This window comes from Urocitellus parryii, chromosome 7 (genome assembly GCF_045843805.1).
Source record: "Urocitellus parryii isolate mUroPar1 chromosome 7, mUroPar1.hap1, whole genome shotgun sequence".
NCBI lineage: Eukaryota > Metazoa > Chordata > Mammalia > Rodentia > Sciuridae > Urocitellus > Urocitellus parryii.
Window position 1 is genome coordinate 74,681,195 of NC_135537.1, and position 9,489 is coordinate 74,690,683.

Here is a 9,489-nt window from a genome sequence, read left to right on the forward strand (position 1 = left end):
AAAGATTTGAACAGACACTCTACCAAAAAATATATATGTGGCACATATATATGAAAAGATCCTCAACATCGTTAGTTACTAAGGAGATGCAATAAAAAATGTGATTGCTGGGAAAGTAAATTAGTAGTGCTATTATAAAAGACTGTGCAGAGATTCCTTAAAAAAACAAAAATGGAATTGCCCTGTTATTTAGTAATTCCATTTATGGGTATTTATCCAAAAGATTTAAAATTGGTATTTCAAAGAGATGCCTGCAGTCGCATACTTCTTGCAGCACTATTAACAATAGACAAGTTATAGAATCAATCAAATTTTCCATCCACATATTAATCAATAATATGGGATACACACATACACACACATGCACACACAATGGAATGTTATTCAGCTTTATATTAAAAACTGTCATTTTCAACAACATTAAGTGAAATAAGCCAAACACAGAAAAACAAACCTACATGTTCTCTCATACGTGGAATCAAGAACAATTGAACTCAAAGACACAGAGAGTACAATAGTGCTTATCAAGGGCTGGGGGAGGGGTGGGGAGATTGAGGAGATGATAGTCAAACTCAACAAGCCTCAAATATACAGAACAAATACGGTTTCTTTGCCTTTGAAATATATTGCACAGCATGATGGGTATTGTAAATTATGTATTATGCTTTTCAAAATCACTGAGTAAATTTCAAATGTTCTCATCACAAAAAAAATGATAAGTATTTGATGTGATAGATATGTTAATTAGCTGGATGTAATCATAACACCACTTTTGTATCCCATAATGTGCATAGACATATTTGTCAATTTATAATTAAAAATAAAAATTAAAACCATGATGAGATATCACAATATATCTATTAGAATGGCTAGAAAGCTAAAATCAAAACAAGTAACCATATTAAGTGTTGTTAAGTATGGAAAGGAACTAGAACTCTCATTACTGCTGTGGAAATGAATCATGAAACCACTCTGAAAAATAGTTTGTCAGTTTTTTACTCTCCTAGGAACCAGTCACTCCACTCCTAGGTACTTAACCTAAACTAAAGAAAATAGATGTCTACGCAAAGACTAGAACTGAAATGCTTATAGCTGTATTTTTTTTTATTTTAGTCAAAAACTATTTTGACTATTTGTCCAACAACAGATGAATGGATAAGCAAACTGTGGTTTATCCACACCAGGGAATAAAAAAGAAATGAGCTACTGATACATACCACTAATGTATGAATCTCAAATAAGCCAGACCAAAGAGTAGTGTATACCGTGTGATTCCAGTTCTATAATTCTCTAGAAATCTTTTCAAACTAATCTGTTACTTTGTGGGGGGAAAGAGAAGAAGGAAGGATTGAAAAGAAGCATATAGACACTTCTGAGTTTTCTATTTTCATTGGGATAGTGGTGATGGTTTCACAGCAGTGTTCATTTTTCACTCTTATCAAATGGTATGTGTCAAGTGTTTGTAGTTAATTTTATGTCCATTATTCCCCAATACAGCTGTTTAAATTTTTTTAAGATATAATTTTCTTCTCCAAAAATAAGATGTATTTTTCACTTGTGTGAATCCTCTTTAATTCCCCCAAATATTATCTTTATATAGTCTCTGTATATTTTCTGTATAGTTCATTTCTGTATATTATTACCATTATTATTACAAATAAGACCTCTCTGGTAGATTTTCTGATTTTAGGCTTAGGTTGTTTATATGAAAACTTTTAACTGACATAGATAATATAAAGATATGTTTCTAATTAGTACTATTCGATATCTGTTTCCCCCTGTCTGAGACTAGCCCAGGCAATTTACTGAGATCCTCGTCTCAAAATAAAATAAAAAGGCATGGTGACATACCTCAGTAGTAGAATTTCCCTGAGTTCAATCCCTAGTATGTCAAAAAAAATAAAAATAAAAACTAAGTAAAAACACAGATTTGCTATTTCCAGACGAGGAAATTTTTTTCTATTCCTTGCTTTTCCAGACAAGGAACACTGAAGACAGATAGATTTAGGAATAGAAAAGAGGAAGCTAATCCAGTTGGGCTTTCAAAGCATCTCTAATGTGCAGATTACATCTCAGAAAAGAGAGGGCAGAGAAAAGAATATGGAGGTATCTCTCTGAGGTTGTACCACACTCAAGTTTCTCCCACAATGACCTGGATAAAAATGAGTAGGAGGAACAGAAAAGTTATCAACCAACTTTCTCGGTTCATGCATTCATAAATCATTTAATGGAATCAGAATCATGCACCACTCAGTGATGGGTATATGTCCTGAGAATTTTATCCATAAGCGATTTATTCATTGTATGAACATTACAGCATGTGCTTACACAAACCGGATGGCTTTGGCAACACAAGACAACATAATCTTATGGGACCATTGCTATATATGCAGTCCATTGTTGACCAATACATCATTATGCAGAATATGTCTATTTTCATTGAGGGCCTATTGTAGGCCCAACCCTATGCTCCAAGCTGAAAATATTATAGTAATCCTAGTATATGATAGTAGCTGCTGCCCTCCTTCCTACCAAGGAGAGATCAAAAAATAAATAAATAATATATCACCTGGTGTGAAGTACTACAAAAACATATAAAAAGAGAACGAAAGAAGAATCAAGCAGTTGTGTTGAATTAGAGAAAGGGAGATTGGATTTTGGGAGGCTGAGAAGACTGAAATTTATGCAGCAGATTAGCAGAGGTGAGGATACACAAAAAAGATTTCTAGAGGGGGCTGGGGTTGTGGTTCAGCGGTAGAGCACTCACCTAGCACATGTGAGGCCCTGGGTTCGATCCTCAGCACCACATACAAATAAATAAAAGTATTGTGTCCAACTACGACTAACTAACTAAATAAATATAAATAAAGTTGTTTTAAAAAATAAAATAAAAGAGTTCTAGAAATTTGGATAGACGTTTCTTTGGGTCTGTGACTAGATTTTGGTCTGCACACAGGTGGGAATAAAATCCATAAGACCAAAGAAAATTGGACAAGCAATTGGAAGAGTTTAACAACTTCTGAGACTTGTCAGGAAAATAACCCAGAGCAGGGTGGAGGATCTCATCGATTGCAAGAAGTTTGGCAGAGACGATGCCTCTGTCACATGTGAATTTCATCATGCACTTTGGCTTTTCTCCGGAACTCACAGTTTTCTCTTGTGTACTCAACTGTGCTCCTGAGAAGGCTAGCCCCCTCGTGCTCGGATCCATCTGGACCCTGATGATCACTTCTGTCCTTTTACCACTTCCCAGCTTTCTACAACCTTCTCAAAGTCACTTCTCTTCCCAGATCAAGTCAGTCCTCTGGCTGTTAAGATAAGTTGACAATTCAGAATTTCCCCTGGTGTTTGAGAAGCCAAGATGAGGAGGGAATGGAAATGAGAACCTGAAGACAAAGTCAAAGCAACTTTTTACAGCCAGTCTTAAGGAAAGAAAAATAGTCCATCTACTTAGAAAGGACAGAAGTAGGCTTCAGATTTATTTTGTTATAGGAAGGGTAGCAGAATACAATAGACACTAATATGGCTGTATGTATAAACGTGGTTGTATAACCAATGTGAGACTGCAATCTGTACATGTGGAAAAAAAAGAATTCATACCCCACTTGAATCAAATGTATGATAGGTCAAGATCATTGTAATGTTTTGAGCAACTAATAAAAAAAATTTTAAAAAAGATTTATTTTGTTTTGTTTTGTTGGGGGAGGTGTTTTGTTGGTTTTATTGTTGTTTTTGATTAGGGAACACTTGAGGATGTGAAGGCAAGAGGAACAGCAGGCAGCGGGTCGGGGGGATAATTAGACAAGCATTAACAGAGGAGATGAACAGAGAAGCTTCATGGTCTTAACCTCACTGCATCTCGAGCTTAGGGGACATGTGATAGGTGGAAATCACTTGGAAACTGCGTCAGAGTCCTCGTCTTGAGTCCTAAGAGGCTGTTCACAAGCTTATTGGTATTAGGCAATTCTGGAACTCACCTTCTCATCTATAAAGCAGGCATGACACTACTTCACAGAGTCACTTGTGGATGAACTAAATTACCAGAAGAAATCATCTAAGACAATCCTGTGCATACATTAGATACTCAAAACTGATTTTTTTTCTTCTTCTCTTTCCTGGACATAACTAGTCATGCTCAAGTGTTCTAAGGAAACAGGAATCAGTATTCTAAAGTAATTTTTTAAAAGTATATAGTCTCATAAAAATCAATTATCATGTCACTATCAGGACAATCCCTTTATATAGCCTCCTTCAGTGTGCAAGATAACCCAACATGAAAAGAAGATCAGTCTTGAAGACCATTGCTCGGCACATCTCAGTGTTCAAGGTGAAATCCAGGCTGGGCTTGAGGCAACGCGCTTGGGTGGAGGGTTATCTGAGTTGTGATCCCTCTTTGCATTGCAACATCTGTGAGGGCCACTCCCAGTTCAGTCCCTTTCCTCAACCTCTTTAGCAGCTCACGTTTCAAAATAAGGAACAGAGGCATTATCAAGAGAGAGAGAGAGAACCGGCCCAAGCTGCCCTCAGACCCAAAGTGGGGAGGTCCACTTTCCACGGTCTCTGATTACCTTCCATTGTTCAGATGTGGAACACCTGGTAATCCAGTGACCACTGATTAGCACTGCCAAATTCCTGCAGAGAACTGGGATTAGGCATCAAGATTGTACTAGTTTTTTTTTTTTTTTTTTTTTTAATCACTTTGAGACTAAAGGCCCCTAGAAAAATCTAAGGAAACAACTGAGTCTTCTCCCCTAGAAAAAAAAGATGTACAGAAACTGGGCATCCAATGTGAGGAATCTCACTTGCTCTCAGAAGGTCATCTGCAGGCTCCAAGTTAAAAGCTCCAGATGAAAAGCCCCTCCATGTTCAGGAAGGCTAAGATTACGTATATTCTAAAATCCAGGCTTTATCAATCCATGCTTGACATCACAAAAACAGATGATAAAATGCTTTCAGATAAAAAGAATTAGAGCACTATCCAAGAGAACAAAAGGAGAGGGAATAAAGTTTAACACTATACCTCACCCAATTCCATTGAAACACCCCCTTCCCAGGGCCTCTTTAAAAAAAAAAAAAGGCTTAATTTGTAAGTATTTGAATGTAACTTCCAAGGGAAATGATGAAGGCCAGGCTCTTCTCTTTGTATCCTTCCACACAGAAATGAAATTACAGGTCTTAAAACAAATAGATTTGCTCCAGGATCTCTCCTACCTGGAGGGAATTTTAAATGAAGCTTCAACCTTAAATCCTGATCCCTCTTAATTTTGGCCTGGTTAGAAGAAAGCAGGGCACATAAACCTACTCACTCATGATGGCTTAGTAGAATAAATATTAATATAAGACACTATTTTAATTTTGTTCATTGTATAGGAGAAAGCCAGCTCAACATTCTCCCCAACATCAGTGCTTCTTATGAGCCAACCCATTTCTAAGGAGAGTTCCAAATATGGTAGCTTCAACCACTTTGCTGCAAAGAAATCAACTTTTCCACTCTATGCAAGTCATTAAAAATTATTTTCAGCTCAGTGTTCTCTCTGGTCAACTGTGGTTTATTTCAGAAGAACTGTATCAACAACCAGCCTTCCAGTTGATCCATACTGCTGCCGTTGGCATTTTATATTCTTGTCTGACTCTTCCATGACTATCTAGCACAGTGTCTCCTCAAGCATACTGGCTGATACCAGGCTGGTTACAATAAAGCCAAATGGAAGCTTATTCTCTAACATAGGGATTCTGACTCAGGAGCCCAAGAATCTGTGTTTTTGTTAAGTCTCACCAGGTGAATTGTCCGGAGCTTGGACCTACTGCTCCACTGTATGTGTGAGCTTACATTCCATTCCACAGCAATTTTCTTTTCTTTTTTTTTTTTTTTTTTTTCCTGTTTGTAGACTGTCCTTTATTAGGGAGAGTTGTCCTTTGCATGGGAGGATTAGATGAAGTCTAGATAGGAAAGAGGAGTGGGAGGGCCAGGGAGTGGGCAGGCAAGGGCGGTGGAATGTGATGGACATCATTATCCAAAGTACATGTATGAAGACACGACTTGGGTGTCAACATACTTTATATATAAACAGAGATATGAAAAATTGTGGTTTATATGTGTAATAAGAATTGTAATGCATTCTGCTGTCGTGTATTTAAAAAACTAAAATCAATAAAACTAAAATATACTAAATCCCATTAGTGGAATTCTTAGAAAATCAAAAAAGTATTTTGAAGTCCTCAGTATTTCTTTTGAGCTTTGTATATTTCTTCCAGTCACCACAGCTAATTAAGCCTTTAACTCAGTCCTCAAAGTAAAATTTCTAGCTACTTGTGCTGCCAAGTTTGCCCTAAATGATAACATGCTATCAATATGACTTATCACAGCTGGGTGCAGTGGCACACACCCATAGTCCCAGCCACTTGGGAGGTTGGGGCGGGAGATTGGCAAATTCGTGGCCAGCGCTGGTAACTTAGTGAGACGCTGTCTCAAAATAAAAAGGACTCACTGGTCCAATCCTGGGTTCAATCCTCAATACTGGAAAAAACGGTAAAAGATTTGTTATACATCTGACTAATTTTCTTTATGTGGCATAAATGACAAGTAACAAAGACATGGCACAGTCACTTGGCATCACAGTAGTCTTCAGCAGAAGAATACCTCAGTCGTACCAGACTATATTTAGTTATTATTATTAGGGCAAGAGTGTGCATGTTCTATAACTTATTTGCATGCATGTATAGTGAGGTGTCTTTATCTCTCTATTCCCTCTCTCTCTCTCTCTCTCTCTCTCTCTCTCTCTCTCTCTCTCTCTCTCTCTCTCCATGGGCTGATGTCGTGTTCTGGTCACAATGTGCCACCATAGTGAGGGCAGATCACCTACCTTCCTGGTAGGAGGCAAAGCTTGAGTTTTAGGAGCTTTGGTGGGGTTTCCTCCTGCAGGTGCTTAACCTCTTGCTCCCATCTTTCCCTTCATAATTTCTTCCACTGCTCTCTCTTGGCAAAATAAATCAGGATACAGTGCCTTCTCAGAAGGATGCTAGTGATCTAAGCACCTTTCCAGAACCTTGTAGCACTCCTATATCTCACAGGAGATGCCCCCAGGTGAGTCAGGGAAGATACACGGCTGTGGGTGCTGATGGTGCCAGAATTCTTCTTCTGCCTCCCTAAAGAGCTGGGTGCCCTTTATCATATCCTTTTCATTCCTGTGTTCTTCAAACCCCACTCTCATCAAACAAGCAAAGTACTGGTATTTGTCCCTGTGGACACACCGTAACTCAAGGTGGCACAGTGCCCCTTTATAAAGCCACAACATCTTCTGCTGGTGGTTCACATAGCGGTGGGCACTGAGAAGACCAAGAGGCTCTGCTGTCCTTAGTGGCCACAAGGGCTGCCTCCAGAGCAATTTTCCTATACCCACGTTTCTCACATGCTACCCTCAGTTTCAGCAGAAATCTCCTTTCTACTTCATGCACAGAACTAATGCTCCTCAAATACCTTGGCTGTCACCCAACTTATCTCCTAGGTATGCCATTCACTTTTCCCTTTTCCTCCCTCTACTCTAAGATGTAAGGAGGAAATGTACCTCTCCACCCTCCTCCTCACCAATGCCAGCACCTCGACTCTCCCAGTTACGTCCTCTGTCAGAAAGAGATCGTCCTGTGATGATGATGACAGCGTGTCACATGTAAGTGAAATCTTACATTATTTGCCCTTTTGTGACTGGTCAGTTTCACTTAGCATAAGGTCCTCAAGGTACATCCATGTTGTAGTATCTGTCAGAATTTTCCTCTTTTAAATACTGAATAATATTCCTTTGTATATATTTATAGTTGTCCCTCCGTATTTCCAGAGAATTGGTTCCAGAATTCCCCAGCCCTCATGAGTACCAAAATCTGAGGATGCTCAAGTTTCTTATATAAAATGGCATATTTTCACATAACCTACATACATCCTCCCATGTGCTTTAAATCATCTCTAGATCACTTTAATGCCTAATACAGTATAAATACTATATAAATGGTTGCTATAATATATTGTTTAGGGAATAAAAACAAGATAAAATAATCTGTTACAGATTCAATTACAGATACCATTTTTCTTTTCCTTTTACCCCCCCCCCCAAAAAATATTTTAAATCTACAGTTGGTTGAATCCGGGGATACAGAGCCCAGATAGTTTATTTCAGAATACAAGAGCCATTAGGTGTAACAGGATAGGCTAAAACTTGGATCAGTTAAACAAAAGTATGTCCTCTTACCCCTTCACAACCCACCCTACTCCCTACTACTTCTTTTCTCTATGACCCTAGCAAGGGCCTCAAAGTTCATGAAGAGCCAACTGTTGGCCTCTCTAATTCTAAATGGACTTTTTCAAATCTGGAACCCAGGCAACCATCTTGAAAGTGATGGTTAATAAGACACTGAAGAAAGAAAAGGTCCTAAACTGTTGTCTTAAACCACTCCCTGGGGACGGCAGCACAGCATAGTCTTTAAGTGCACCAGAGTTGAAATGATTGATGTCCAGGCCCCGCAGAGCTACTTACCATGTGACTTTTAAAGTGCACTAGTAAAACTTCACTATTGCCAGGGTGCAGTAGTGCATACCTACAATCCCAGTGACTACGGTGGCTAAGGTAGGAGAATTGCAAGCTCAAAGCCAGCCTCTGCAATTTAGGGAGGCCCTAAGCAACTCAGTGAGGCCTTCTGTCTAAATAAAATATTTAAAAAAAGAGCTGGGGATGTAGCTCAGTGGAGAAGTGCCCCTGGGTTCAATTCCTGGTGCCAAAAAAAATTAAGAAATAAAATAAAAGGAGACAAAACCACTTCATTATTAAAACTACTATTCAAATTTCACCATTTTCAACTTCACTATTAAAATGTAATCCCTCTTTCTGGATTTGTATTCTTTAAGTAATACCTATTTTGGTTTTGGGTTTGTTTGCTTCTGGGTATTTGCTCTAATTCTGGCCATTATACCTGACTTCTTTCCGCAAGATTCCCTCAATTATCAGCCCACTTCCTTTTCCGCAAGACTAAAATCTGACCAGAGGAACCATTCCTCTGTTTGGTGCTTGGTTCAGCATGACCAGCATGTGACCACAGTAAGTAAAACACAGGAACCATTTTACTGGAACCTCCAGGAGAGAAGCAGTCATTTTCCCCGGACTTGGATCCCATGACACGAAGTCCTGAAGCCATTTCAATCATCCTACCTCCACATGAAATCTAAAAATGGGTCTACCCCCAGGGAATCAGAACCAATGGAAAAAAAATTTGATCCTGGGAACACTGTTGAGTCCCTAAATCTAATCATGACCAAAAAAACTATCATTTCTAAACACTTTAGTTGTGTGATTCAATAAGATCACTGCTGATTAAGCTAATTTGGGTTTGATTTTCCATTACATGGAATCAGAATCAAAAATCATAATTAAAACTATAAATTTTAACATATAACAGTGCAGAAGACCAAAGCTTGGGTGGTGGGTAAAAGAGAGAAGAAGATTG

General features: G+C 38.5%; 1 pseudogene; it reads right to left on the reverse strand.

The window, feature by feature from the left end:
* Positions 1 to 6,800: 6,800 nt before the first annotated feature.
* LOC113186819 (NADH dehydrogenase [ubiquinone] 1 beta subcomplex subunit 9 pseudogene) lies at positions 6,801 to 9,189 on the reverse strand (annotated as a pseudogene).
* Between the last annotated feature and the right edge of the window lie 300 nt (positions 9,190 to 9,489).